Source organism: Dama dama, chromosome 18, assembly GCF_033118175.1.
Source record: "Dama dama isolate Ldn47 chromosome 18, ASM3311817v1, whole genome shotgun sequence".
NCBI classification, from domain to species: Eukaryota; Metazoa; Chordata; class Mammalia; order Artiodactyla; family Cervidae; genus Dama; species Dama dama.
Genome location: NC_083698.1, coordinates 1,430,959 through 1,446,306, shown reverse-complemented (window position 1 = coordinate 1,446,306; position 15,348 = coordinate 1,430,959).

Sequence of the window (15,348 nt, the reverse complement as noted above, 5' to 3'; positions counted from 1 at the left end):
TGCAGCACTTTCACAGCATCAATTTTCAAGATTCGAAGTAGCTCAACTGGAATTGCATCACATCGACTAGCTTTGTTTGTAGTGATGCTTTCTAAGGCCCACTTGCCTTCACATTCCAGGGTGTCTGGCTCTAGGTGAGTGATTACACCATTGTGATTAGCTGGGTCGTGAAGATCTCTTTTGTACTGTTCTTCTGTGTATTCTTGCCACCTCTTCTTAATATCTTCTCCTTCTGTTAGGTTTATACAATTTCTGTCCTTTATGGAACCCATCCTTGCAGGAAATGTTCCCTTGGTATCTCTAATTTTCTTGAAGAGATCTCTAGTCTTTCCCATTCTGTTGTTTTCCTCTCTTTCTTTGCATTGTTCACTGAGGAAGGCTTGCTTTTCTCTCCTTGCTATTCTTTGGAACTCTGCATTCAGTTGGGAATGTCTTGCTTTTTCTCCTTTGTTTTTTGCCTCTCTTCTTTTCACAGCTATTTGTAAGGCCTCCTCAGACAACCATTTTGCCTTTTTGCATTTCTTTTCCATGGGGATGGTCTTGATCCCTGTCTCCTGTACAATGTCACAGACCTCCGTCCGTAGTTCATCAGGCTGTCTATCAGATCTAGTCCCTTAAATCTATTTCTCACTTCCACTGTAGAGTCATAAGGGATTTGATTTAGGTCATACCTGAATGGTCTAGTGGTTTTCCCTACTTTCTTCAGTTTAAGTCTGAATTTGTCAATAAGGATTTCATAATCTGAGCCACAGTCAGCTCCAGGTCTTGTTTTTGCTGACTGTATAGAGCTTCTCCATCTTTGGCTGCAAAGGATATAATCAGTCTGATTTCAGTGTGGACCTTCTGGTGATGTCCATGTGTAGAGTCTTCTCTTGTGTTGTTGGAAGAGGGTGTTTGCTATGACCAGTGCGTTCTCTTGGAAAAACTCCATTAGCCTTTGCCCTGCTTCATTCCATACTCCAAGGCCAAATCTGCCTGTTACTCCAGGTGTTTCTTGACTTCCTACTTTTGCATTCCAGTACCCTATAATGAAAAGGCCATTCTTTTTGGGTGTTAGTTTTAAAAGGTCTTGTAAGTCTTCACAGAACCATTCAACTTCAGCTTCTTCAGCGTTACTGGTTGGGGCATAGGCTTGGATTACCATGATATTGAATGGTTTGCCTTGGAAACGAACAGAGATCATTCTGTCGTTTTTGAGATTGCATCCAAGTACTGCATTTCGGACTCTTTTGTTGACCATGATGGCTACTCCATTTCTTCTAAGGGATTCCTGTGCACAATAGTAGATATAATGGTCATCTGTGTTAAATTCACCCATTCCAGTCCATTTTAGTTCACTGATTCCTAGAATGTCAACATTCACTCTTGCCATCTCCTGTTTGACTAGTTCCAATTTGCCTTGATTCATGGATCTAACATTCCAGGTTCCTATGCAATATTGCTCTTTACAGTATCGGCCCTTGCTTCTATCACCAGTCCCATCCATAACTGGGTATTGTTTTTGCTTTGGCTCCATCCCTTCATTCTTTCTGGACTTATTTCTCCACTGATCTCCAGTAGCATATTGGGCACCTACAGACCTGGGGAGTTCCTCTTTCAGTATCCTATCATTTTGCCTTCTCATACTGTTCATGGGGTTCTCAAGGCAAGAATACTGAAGTGGTTTGCCATTCCCTTATCCAGTGGACCACATTCTGTCAGACCTCTTTACCATGACCTGATCGTCTTGGGTGGCCCCACACGGCATGGCTTAATTTCAATGAGTTAGACAAGACTGTGGTCCTGTGATCAGATTGGCTAGTTTTCTGTGATTATGGTCTCAGTGTGTCTGCCCTCTGATGCCCTCTCGCAACACCTGCCGTCTTACTTGGGTTTCTCTTACCTCAGGCGTGGGGTATCTCTTTATGGCTGCTCCAGCAAAGTGCAGCCGCTGGTCCTTACCTTGGACGAGGGGTATCTTCTCAGTCCGCCCCTCCTGACCTTGAACGTGGAGTAGCTCCTCTCAGCCCTCCTGCGCCCTACAGCAGCAGCTCCTTGGAGGTGGGGTAACTCCTCTCGGCCTCTGCCCCTGCCCTCGGAGGTTGGGTAGCTCCTCTAGGCTGCCGCCCCTGACCTCGGAAGTGGGGAAGCTCCTCTCGGTCGCCGCTCCTGCGTCGTCGCAGCCTGGAGCTCTCGGTCGCTACACCTGATCTTGGGCGAGGGGTAGCTCCTAACAGGCACACTTCTGCACGGTCTGTCGCAGCCGACGCACTTCATGGCAAATAGGGGAAAATGTGGAAGTAGTGACAGATATCCTCTTCTTGGGCTCTAAAAATGACTGCAGATGATGAATGCAGCCCTGAAATCAGAAGACAATTGCTTCTTGGCAGGAAAACTATAACAAACCCATACCGAGTGTTGAAAAGCAGAGACATTACTCTGCCCAACAAAGTCCATATAGTCGAGGCTATGGTCTCCTCACTGGTCATGTACAGTTGTGAGAGCTGGACCATAAATAAGACAGAGCCCTGAAGAACTGATGTCTTCAAACTGTGGTGCTGAAGAAGACTCCTGAGAGTCATTTGGACATAAAGGAGTCCAAGCCAATCAGTCTTAAGGAAAATCAACCGTGAATCCGTGTTGGAAGGACTGATGCTATAGCTGAAACTCCAATATTTTGGTCATCTGATGCGAAAAGCTGACTTATTGGAAAAGTCCCTGACACTAGGAAACCTTGAGGGCAGAAGGAGAAGAGGGTGTAAGAGGTTGAGATGGATGAATGGCATTACCGATGCAATGGACATGAACTTGGGCAAATTTTAGGAGATGATGGGGGACAGAGAGGCCTGGCACACTGCAGTCATGGGGTCAAGACAAATCGGACACGATCAGGGCAGCTGAACAGCAAGAGTCCTTTACTTAATGCCTAGAATAGTACCTGGCACATACGAAGTTCAGTAATTATTTGTTTATATGAATGATTGAGTGGATGAATGAGTGATTTGTTATAAGATTTGGACTGGATTCATCAAAGTTCCTTATTATTTCCACTATTCTAAATGGGAATTTTCTTTGAAGACATCCTGTGTCTCTTTCATCATTTTGATTGAAAATGTTTGGAATAATTGAATGTTTCTGTTTGCTCACAGATTTCAAAGTCATGTATGAGTAGCCACATAAAGTTGGGATTGAGAGAAACAGAAAAGACCCAGACATTTCAGACTTAAAGTTCAGTCTAGTGACTGGTTGTGGTTTTCAAGTAGGTGTGATCCTGATTGTATGCAACCGTTTTCTATTATAATGACAATAAATTAATTGGGATATCATATATACAAAGTGTTTATAAAGCTCTATGTAGGTGTGCAGATACCAGACAGCCGAGAATTGACTGCATTTAGTGTTTATTGCTTCTCATGTGCAGATAGAACACCCTTTTTCTTAGAAAGTCACTTTTCATCCAGTCAAAACTATGACAGCACACTTTTTGGTCCCTAAGTGGGAAAATTACACCGACAAACAGAGACCAACCGTTCTGACCGGCATCAGCTGTTAACCTTAGTAACTGTCTAGGTCCGTCTAGGTCTTCCCCAAGGTGCTGACCCTCACACATCCCACTTCTGGTGTCCTGGATGTGCAGGGCTGGAATGTATAAACCACATATGTTGAGAAGAGGAGAGACAAGGGATGGTCATGAGAAAGGGATCTCTCACAGTCTAGTATTATCTCTATCCTACACCTCCACATGCCACTTATTTAATCCAATAAACTATTGTATGTAAGCGTATTTAATTTGAATGTAAAGTTTTTGCAACAATAGAATGGCAAATATCTTCAAATTTTTAATAAAGGCTCTGGATGTGCTCTGAAAATCTGGATTAGCGTCTTGTCCAAGTTGTTTTGCCTCTCAGAGTGTTTCTTCATTTCTTCTTTTTCTAAAAAAAAAATAATTAACTTATTTTAATTGGAGGCTAACTACTTTACAATATTGTGTTTTTTGCCATACATTGACATGGATCAGCCTTGGGTGTACATCTGTTCCCCATCAAGAACCCCCCTCCCACGTCCCTCCCCATCCCATTCCTCAGCTTCATCTCAGCGCACCAGCCCTGAGCATCCTGTCTGATGCATCAAACCTGGATTGGCGATCTATTTCACATATGATAATATGTATGTTTAAATGCTGCTCTCTCAGATCATCCCACCCTTGCCTTCTCCCACAGAGTCCAAAAGACTGTTCTTTACATCTGTGTCTCTTTTGCTGTCTTGGACACTGGGTCATCGTTACCATCTTTCTAAATTCCATATATATGCGTTAGTGTACTGTATTGGTGTTTTTCTTTCTGACTTCAGTCTGTGTAACAGACTCCAGCTTCATCCACCTCATTAGAACTGATTCAAATGTATTATTTTTAATAGCTGAGTAATATTCCATTGTGTATATGTACCACAGCTTTCTTATCCATTCATCTGTCGGTGGAAATCTAGGTTGCTTCCATGTCTTGGATATTTTAGACAGTGCTGCGATGAACATTGGGGTACACATATCTCTTTCAATTCTGGTTTCCTTGGTGTGTATGCCCAGCAGTGGGAATCTTGGGTCAAATGGCCGTTCTATTTCCAGTATTTTAAGGAATCTCCACACTGTTCTCCATAGTGGCTGTACTAGTTTACATTCCCACCAACAGTGTAAAAGGGTTCCCTTACACTGGGTGAAGGGGTGGAGACACACCCTCTCCAGCATTTATTGTTTGTAGAGTTTTTGATAGCAGCCATTCTGACCAGCGTGAGATGGTACCTCACCGTGGTTTTGATTTGGATTTCTCTGATAATGAGTGATGTTGAGCATCCTTTCATGTGTTTGTTAGCCATCTGTCTGTCTGCTTTGGAGAAATGTCTGTTTAGTTCGTTGCCCCCCCCCCTTTTTTTTTTTTTTTTTTGATTAGGATGTTTAGTTTTCTGGAATTGAGCTACATGAGCTGCTTGTATATTTTTGTGATTAATTCTTTGCCAGTTGCTTCATTGCTATTATTTTTCTCCCATTTATGAAGGATGTCTTTCCACCTTGCTTATAGTTTCCTTCATTGTACAAAAGCCTCATTTCTTAAATGGGGATATAGTGTGTGCATGCTCAGTTGCTCAGCTGTGTCTGACTCTTTGCGAACCTATGAACTATATCCCACCAGGCTCCTCTGTTCATGGGATTATCTATGCAAGAACCCTGGAGTGGGTTGCCATTTCTTCCTCCAGGGCATCTCCCTCACTCAGGAATCAAACTGCTTTTCCTGCATCTCTTGCATTGGCAGGCAGATTCTTTACCACTGAGCCACTTGGGAAGCCCCTAACTGGGGATATGATACTTAATTTTTTAAAGATTAAATAACTGGGCAATATGTATAAAGTGCTTTAGGGCTTCCCTGGTAGCACAGCTGGTAAAGAATCCACCTGCAATGCAGGAGACCCCGGTTCAATTCCTGGGTCAGAAAGATTCCCTGGAGAAGGGATAGGCTACCCACCCCAGTATTCTTGTGCTTCCCTAGTGGCTCAGTTGGTAAAGAATCTGCCTGAAATGCAGGAGATCCTGTTTCAATTCTTGGCTTGGGAAGATCCCTTGGAGAAAGGCATGGCAACCCACTCCTGTATTCTTGCCTGGAGAATCTCCATGGACAGAGGAGCCTGGTAAGATACAGTCTATGCCTTTGCAGAGTCGGACACAACTGAATGACTAAGCACAACACAGCATAAAGTTTTGAAAGTATTTACCATAGAAACATTCAGCTTACACCTTTACAACTATCACCACCAGCTCCACATTGTGTGCCTATGGACACTTATGAAAATTATTTGTCCAAGAGGACTACAAATTTCTGGAGTCTCATTACTAACCCTGCATCCTCATTCACTATACTTCTTCTCAAGATTTATGTGCACAACTTATTATAATATTTAATAGATTCAACTCTATTAACAAGGGCTAAAAAAATATGTTTATTTTGTTGAAAAAAATAAATGTTTGAAGACAGAATTCTTCATCTCCCAACATGTTATTATTGCTTTATAAGTAGAAAGAACTAGATTACCACTTTTCAGATGAAAATATCTGATATTTATTCCTAGTCATCATTTATTCTATATGTATTTTCCACAAACTGAAGATATATAATAAATATTCATGAGTGAATACCAAAGTGTTCTATAGAAATATTTTTCTATCCTTTTCTATTTAATTCCAAAAGGAATTAAATTCCTTTTGGAAATATTAGCTAATTTCTAAGTGCACATAATATTTACTGAGCTGCAATTGCAGACAAATTCAAAGTGTGTCATGGGAAAGTACATCAGAAACTAATAAATTAACCCAAAATTTCCATGAACAAATGAAGCCCATACATCTCTACTTCTCTAAATACTTATTATAAATTCATTTCACCTTTTTTTTTTTTTACTTTTTCTAGGATACATAACAGCAACTTTAAAATATGAATCAAGAAATTGCAAGCTGATCTTCTACAACAAATTATTTAAGGGGAATTTATCATACCAAGTTTTCTGCTGCAGAGTTGAGTAGTATGGATTCTAAATTCATATATCAGTAATTACCAAATTCACTAAAAGATTCATCACTTTACATTACTTAGCTAATAATGTGATATGTGATGTTTCTCTTCTACTAAGTCTAGAAAAACATGCCACACTAACTTTAGTGTGTACCAAGTGCATTTATATATCCTACATTTCTCTCTTCAAGGACAAACTTTGACAATGTGTTGCAATATACCAAAATTTTGAGACAAGAAAAATAAATGACAAAGTCATCATGAAATAAATGTTTCAAAATAGCTGAATCATAGCTTATGAGAATGAAAAATATATTTATCTAAACCTTCCTTAATTGTCATTTCTTTTTGGTTGTTAGAAGCATCTGTGCATAGTCTAACAACAGGCATTGACACATTTTATTTTGCCAAGTATCTTGACAGTAATAAAATGCTTTGCTGAATAGCTGATAATTGATCATAGCTGGATGCATCCTGCTTAAATTTGATAGCATCTCTATTAAAAACCAGAATGCACTGCAAACACTAATGTCAGTTCCAGGCTTGGGTTTGTTTTTTGCCATTGAATTTTAAAAAGGCTTTCAGTGAACTAAATAACACTTTAGCTATATCTTGAAATCTCAACAATTTTTTAAGAAAATGTGGTGTCTTGTTGTGAATGTATTAATGGTATACTAAGCTTTTGATCAGTAATGTGATCAATAATAGATGCACTATTTTAACCCAACACATGACATTTATATTGAAACCCTTAAGATTTGCTTTGTCTAGTAAAAATATTTTCTCAAGGATATAGTTATGCATTCATTAATGGAAACTTTTAAATGAATAATAACAACAGAGGAAAACTATTCTAGAAGAATTATCATTATATTTAGTGTTTTGTTTTTTTTTAATTCAACAAATACCTTTGAGTGCTAAGTTCCAGGTATTATTTTAGGTGTCAGGGTAGAGAAATAAAAGGATAGGGGGTGAAGGCAAAACTCTGCCTTGGACAACTCATGTTTACTGTTCCAACAGGTAGTCATCTATTTGAGATGTTTATGGCATAGATCCATGTATGTATGCATAGATCTTGAAGGGTGAATGATTAAGAGGTAAATCTATAATAATATGGATCATTTAAACTACTATAATTGTTTCTAAAATAACAAAATTCCAGAAATACAGGTTAAAATATCAGCAAATCAACAAATTTGTATTGTCAAAAAAGAAAAGTCTCTCACAGTTGTTTACATTAATGTTTATTCAGTATAACTTAGATTTTATCCATTTTTAAGGCATGAAAGTAATTAACAGGTGAAAGTCTAATTAAGTATAAATTAAAAATAAAAATAAGCATAATGGATTACTGATATCAAGTATTTCATAAATACTTAATTTATGCTCATTTTTATCCTATGTTCATTTGCTATCAGAACAAGATAAAACAATTGTATTCCTTGGAATATGCACACCAAATACAAGCTGAAAGTCTAAAGCCATACCTCTGACTTTTATGAAATTATCACCTATGATATGATCCTATAAATGAGTTCTTTTACTTAGGACATTATTTTATAATTAATGAGGAATTATGTACTGTCTATTTGTGATATGCTGACCCCCAAAGATCTCTTGTGAATGCTTAGAATCTGTGAATATGCTATCTTGCATTGCAAAAGGATCTCTGTATATTTTATTAATCTAAGGAACTTGAAATGTGAAGTTGTCTCTGGCTTATAGGAGAAAGTTCAATGTAACTATAAGGGTACTTATAAAAATAAGCAAAGAGTCACAGAAGGAACAGGAGAGATGATGAAAGAAACAGAAGTTGGAGTGATGAGAGGAAGAGGCTCCTCGTGAAGAATGTCAGGGTACCCCAGAAGCTGGAAAAGGCAGCTGGAAAAGACCCAGGGTCTTCAGGAGGAACACAGCTCTGCCATCACCATGATTTTATCCCACAAGGCCCATTTCAGATTTGTGACTTTCAAAATTTTAAGGTAATAGATAAGTTAGTATTGTTAAGTCTGTAGTAATTTGTTACAAGACTAATAGGAACCTAATATGCTATTAATTAAATTTTTCATTCTACTGTCCATTTTTTATAATCTCTCTGCATTGTAATTATCATAGATCCTTTTTATTTATTAAACCTGTGGCACACAACTTTCAAATAATTGTAAGTTTCCATTATATTCTTCACTACCTTTGCTTATTTAAATCATATTTAAGTCTCATAGATTTGCTTATAATAATAAGCATTCATTCCACTTAGTTTTAATATTATTTGCTATGAATTGTTTAATCATCTTAGCACAAATTGTAAATGAGTTTTGGTGAGAATATTTCATATAATGGAAGAAAATAAGAAGTTGAAGAAGCAGCTGAAGTTACCAACTCTTAAAGCAGAATCAAGACTGCTAAGACTGGTAAGTGACTCTTTGTGTCAAATAACAGAATACCCAAGGGGATATGATAAGGATTAAAAATTACACTGAAATTGATCAAAGCATTTGAGATAAAACTTTTGTACTCCAAATTTAACTTAGATAAATATGTTACCTCGTCTTTCCACCCGATAAGATTACATTTTTTATTATGATGAAACGACCCCAAAAAGTCACTCTATAAATGCTGTTCCCATTTTATTTTGCCTACATTGTAAAGGATCATTTACTGTAATATTCAGTAACAATTTTGCATTATTGCAAAGGCTAAATTTGATATTAAATGAAGTGTTTACTATCTAGAGTTTCTTAACAATCTTCAACTTTCCCTTTGATATTCAGAATCTAAAGAATATGAGATGGCCAATGGTTTATATCAGATACACAGTAAACAAAAATCCCACTTGAACTATTTTAAACTATACAAAGTGTTTAATATTAGCTAATTAGATTCAGATACCAAGATTCTATCAGGTGGGTATCAGGTTATATTCCACTGGGTGTAGGAATTAATCTTTCATTCCTGATATTTTTAGAGTGTTTAATGGATCCATCAGTGCAGACATGGAACAATCCCAGGGAGAAGCCAGAATCTGAATCAGACCTCCATTGAATTTCAGGTTAAAACGTCTTACTAGACACTGTCTTATGTTTACATTAAACAACATGAAGTATGACAAATGTAAAAAATAAAAATTGACAATAGCACTGGGAAAGTAAAGGAAGGAGGCAGGGCTGATAGGAGAGTTTTTACCCAAGGAAACCCCAATGCTTCAACCTAAACAGCAGGGAACGTGCAGTGGTTATGTTGAAACAAGCCAACAAATAGAATAAAACCCATTTAAAACAACCTCTGTATTCCCTAAAATTCAGATAAACAGCAATTTATTCATTTTCCCAATAACGAATCAACTGCACTCCTATTGTGGAGTAGTTTATGGTTTGATCAAAGCCATGCAGATTTCTACTTCAACTTCATCATTAAAAGAATATATATTTTTTCAATTTGGTCATACAGCTAATTCAGATTCTGAATATTTTAATTGCTTAAAAACTCTTGAAGCTCCTTACACTACAGTTTTTACCTCAGTGTATGGTTTGTAGATGAAAAACGTTGCCATCTCTTTTTCAGGTTTTGGAAGAGGATATTTAAAGAAACATCCCAAGGTATGTTTGGCATGATAGAGGCGTACATAACAGGGGAGATATTGGAGACATCCATCTCACTGTCAGATATGGACAAGATAGTTGAAGAGGTCTAACCTGCAGAGTCTGAAACTGAGGAGGTAAAAGAAGAGTGAATATATGACCAAACACTCAGAAGGGACCAGACTGATACTGCATTTAGTGACACCTTCCAGCTCCAGAAACACCATGAGGCGCTGCTGTAAGATATACGGGAACCAGTTACTCCTGAGATGAGTGCTTACGCTAAGGGGGCACTACAGAATCTTTGTGAGAGCAGTTAAAACGTAAATATCTTCAGATTTATCATGTTAATTATTACAAATATATCAATAATAAAGCCATAATACTGAAGTTAAAAACAATACTGACATAGTAAGCATGGTAAATTAACTCTATATAAAATTCCACTGATGAACATAGGTGTTAAAAAACCTACCAGTAAGTTAGATTGGAAAATTTAAGATAATTTAAATAACTGTCTACCAAAACAACTACTTTCTAATCATAAAAATGCAAAGTTGACCATCTTAAATATTTAACATAATTAATATTGTATATGATAATACATAGATCACCATCTATAAGAAATATGTAGTAATTTGATACTTTTTTTAATGAATGATAAATTCAAAGTGAGTTTCCCTGGTGTCTCAGATGGTAAAGAATCTGCCTGCAATGCGAGAGAACCAGGTTCAATACCTGGATCTGGAAAATCCCCTGGAGAAGAAAATGGCAACCCACTGCAGTATTCTTGCCTGGAGAATCCCCATGGACAGAGGAGGTTGGTGGGCTGCAGTTCACAGGACTGCAAAGAATCAGACACGACTCAGGGACTAACACACTTTCATATTCAAAATATGTTTCAAAAATTCAGGTTGAAAATCTGAAATATATGCATGTTTCCTTAAAACAAATTTGTTTCAAAATAATGAAAACAAACCACATTTAACCATGTAAGCTAAAGTCATTTAAAAATTTCTGGTCAAGAAGTAAGGAATACAAAAAGAAACAAAGCACATATTAAAAGGATCAGTTGAAAGAATTATTGAAAGAAATAACATACAAACTATTTGTCAAACATGATCATTTTTCTTTATGTTAGCAGTAACATATGAGAGCTGCTGTGGGGGACAGTGTTCATGTTGAAAAACAAAGTAATGATAATAATAATAAGATAAATGGAATATTTAAAAAGCAGTGAATATTGCTTTACTTAGTTTATAAAAGTCAGTAAATGGAATGACAAAGCATATTACTGAGTTAAAATATTAGTAATGCAAATATGGAATAATTTCTAGATTAATGTATGGATTTAGAACAGTTTATACTAATTCTCAACTATTTTATGTTATAATGATTCAAAGTGGTCATCATACTAATACTTAAACATTTAGCCATTCTCCTAGGATTTGGTTTACTTCAAATTAGCCTGTTAGTATGAACCAGACTTTAGTGAACAAAATTTTAAATTAATTGTCCTCTATCTTGATGGCAAATAGGATCATCTGAGAAATTTTACAAGCCCCCTAAGGAAGGGAATAACCCAAATCAATCAGAAATTCTGGTGTTTAAACAATTTTTAAAGCTTCCCAGGAGCAAATAATGGAAAATTAATTTTGGACAACTGCTTTTATTTGAATAAATTCCTTGGGCATAAAATGGTTTTGCAAAACTACTTTTATTTTGATGTATTTTTATACCTTCCTGGAATGAAAGCTATGACAAACTTAGTGTACTAAAAAGCAAAGACATCACTTTTCTTACAAAGGTCCATATGGTCAAGGCCATGGTCTTTGCAGTAATAATTTACAGACGTGAGAACTGCACCATAAAGAAGGTAGAGAACCAAAGAAATGATGCCTTCAAACTCTGGTCCTGGAAAAGGCTCTTGAGAGTCCCTTAGACAGCAAGATCAAACCAGTCAATCCTAAAGGAAACCAACTTTGAATATTCATTGGAAGGACTGATACTGAAGCTGAAGCTCCAATACTTTGGCCACCTCATGCAAGGAGTTGACTCATTGGAGGAGAACCCGATGGTGGGAAAGACTGAAGGCAGAAGAAGAGGACAACAGGGGATGTGATGGTTGGAGGGTGTCAACTCAATGGACATGAACTTGGGCAGTCTCTGAGAGATGGTGAGGGACAGAGAGGCCTGGTGTGTTGCATTCCATGCAAACTTCACAGATAGAGGATTAAATAGCATTTTCTTGCATCTACTCACTTTGTCATATCTTGTAGTCATTATCAACTTGCTATAAAAGCAGTGACTACATATAATACTAATACATATGTTCTGATTTATATTTGTATTTTTTTAATTTCCTCATCATAATTATAACAATGTTTAGGAATGTTATAATTATAGCATTCCTCTATTACATCTTGCTTTTAAGGCTTCTTGTAATAAATCTTAATCTCTTCACTTTCTATATCTCTTCTATGTATGTTTTAATTTTACTAAACCATTTTGAAAAAGTTTTAACTAATTTTTTATTTTTTATTGAAGTATAATTGACTTACAGTGTTGTGCCAATCTCTGCTGTAGAGGGGATAAAACAGCAGAGTCCTAATTTATAGCACAAGGAACTATATTCAGTTCACTAAACTCTTCTTATTACACCTATTTTTTTAAGATTACTGATGATTTCCTTAAAATAAACTATAAGCTTGTGGTTTTCACATGTGAGATTGTGCTGTTTTATTATATGAATTTCTCTATATTTTTATCTTCATGATTTAATTTTTATAGTTTTCTATTTAATACAATAATTTGATTCCTCCTATTTCAAATGTAAAAGCTATATATCTGTAATTTTTGTACTCCAAATAATAAACTCTATTTCATAAATATATTATCACATACATTTTTCCAGATTGACCCTTGCTAGGTTCACATATATCTTATTACAGATGTGCTTTAAAATAATTTTGGCACATTGAGAAATTAAACTCCCTTGAAGTGTCATCAAAATATGTAAAATATATGTACATCTGTTGTTATTCAGGTACTAAGTCATGTCCAACTCTTTTGCTACCCCATGGACCATAAGCTGCCAGGCTCCTCTATCCATGGGGTTTTCCAGGCAAGAATACTAGAGTGGGTTGCCATTTTCTTCTCCACATATTTCCTAAAGAGTGCTGCACAATTTCTTACAGTTTCAGGTTGTTGTTGTTGTTTTTTTTTTTTTTTTTGCAATGTGACCTTGTTATTTCTTCTGAAAAGAATGACTTCCCTTTTATTGTTGAATATGGCAGAGTGATCTCTGAGGCTACTCATAAAAGATGATGCAGCTTCCATTTTGTTCACTAAGGTCCTGAATGAGTGTGTAAGTCATTGGACTGCTCTGAGGCCATCATTCTGTGATCATCTAGGTAAGATCTAAGATTGTACTGACAGAGAAAGAGACAGACGGAGAGAGAGAGGTGCCAGGTCAGCCTTAGTTTTCACAATCGCCCCCAATTGGTTGTTCTGGGGGAATTTTTATGAAGCAATAGGAAGCAGAACACCTAGTGCTAGGAAGTAATGGTGATGTTTCTTCTCTCCTAATATTTTTATGCTTCATATTCTATTTCTTATTCTGCTTTATTGTCCAAAATTTTTGAAATAGTATGAAATCATATTAGTGATAAATTTTCTTTTCTTTACCCTCCCTAAATAGTAATATTAAAAGTTATTTTACTGGTACGGATGATGTCAAGTGTGGGCTAAGAGATGTAAACAACTAGTAAAGCTTTCTGGTACTATCTTAAACATTCCCTAGGAAAACCAGGCATACTTCAAGGTAAATTGAATGTACCTTGAGTTGAATTGCTGCAGCTCATCAGGTAAAGAATCTTCGTGCAATGCAGGAGACTCCAGTTTAATTCCTGAGTTGGGAAGTTCACCTGGAGAAGGGATAGGCCACCCAGTCCAGTATTCTTGAGCTTCACTGGTGGTTCAGACAGTAAACAATCCACCTGTAATGCAGGAGACCGGGGCTCAACCTCTGTGTTGGGAAGATCTCCTGGAAGAGGGCATGGAAACCCACTCCAGTACTCTTAGCTGGAGAATCCCCATGGACAGAGGAGCCTGGAGGGCTACACTTCATGGGGTCACAAAGAGTTGGACATGACTGAGTGAATAAGCACAACACCATCGTCAAGTATAAAGCAAGTCATTATGGTACTCAGAAACATTTATGGGGAATGAATAGCTAACTACTTATGTTTCTTGAGTACTATATAATGTATCACACAATGAACCTTAAATATTGCTCATAATATGCAGGCCACCTAAAAGTGGAAACACAGAGAATGTCAGTAAGTAAAAGAAGAGTTCTCAAATCTAAACTCATGTCCGTCCAATATCAGAGTTCCGTAACAGATAATAAAAAGTGTGCTTACAAAGCTATAGTAATAAAAACAGCATGTTATTGGAACAATACAAACATAAAACAATGGAAGAGGATAGAGAACAAAGAAATAAGCCAGCACACCTTCAGTCAATTACTCTACTACAACAGAGACAAGAATATACAATGGAGAAAAGATATCTCTTTGACAAGTGGTGCTGGAAAAGCTGGACAGCAACATGTAAATCAATGAAATTAGAACAGTGTCTAACACCATGTACAAATAAAAACTAAAAATAGTTTAAAATCTAAATATGAGACAAGACACCATAAAACTCCTAGAAAAGAATATAGGCAAAACATTATCTGACATAAATCATAGCAATGTTTTATAGATTAATTTTCCAAGTGGGGAAAAAAAGGCAAAAAAATAAACAAATGGGGCTGAATCAATCAAAAGATTTGCACAACAAATGAAACAAGAATATAGCCTATAGAATGGGAGAAAATACTTGCAAATGATACAACTGACAAAGGCTTAATTTCCAAAAAATTCAAATGACTCATACAACTCAATACTGAAGAAACAAACAGCTGAATCTGTAAGTGGGCAGAAGACCTAAATAGACCTTTCCCCAAAGAACAAGTAGAGATGACCAACAGGCACATAAAAGCATGAACAAGATCAATAATTATGAGAGACAAACAAATCAAAACTACAATGAGGTATCAATTCACACCAATCATAATGGTCATGATCAAAAAATCTACAAATAATACGTGCTGGATAGGGTGTGTGGAAAAGAAAACCCTCCTACACTGATGATGAAAATGTAAATTAAAACTGTGGAGAACAGTAAGGAGG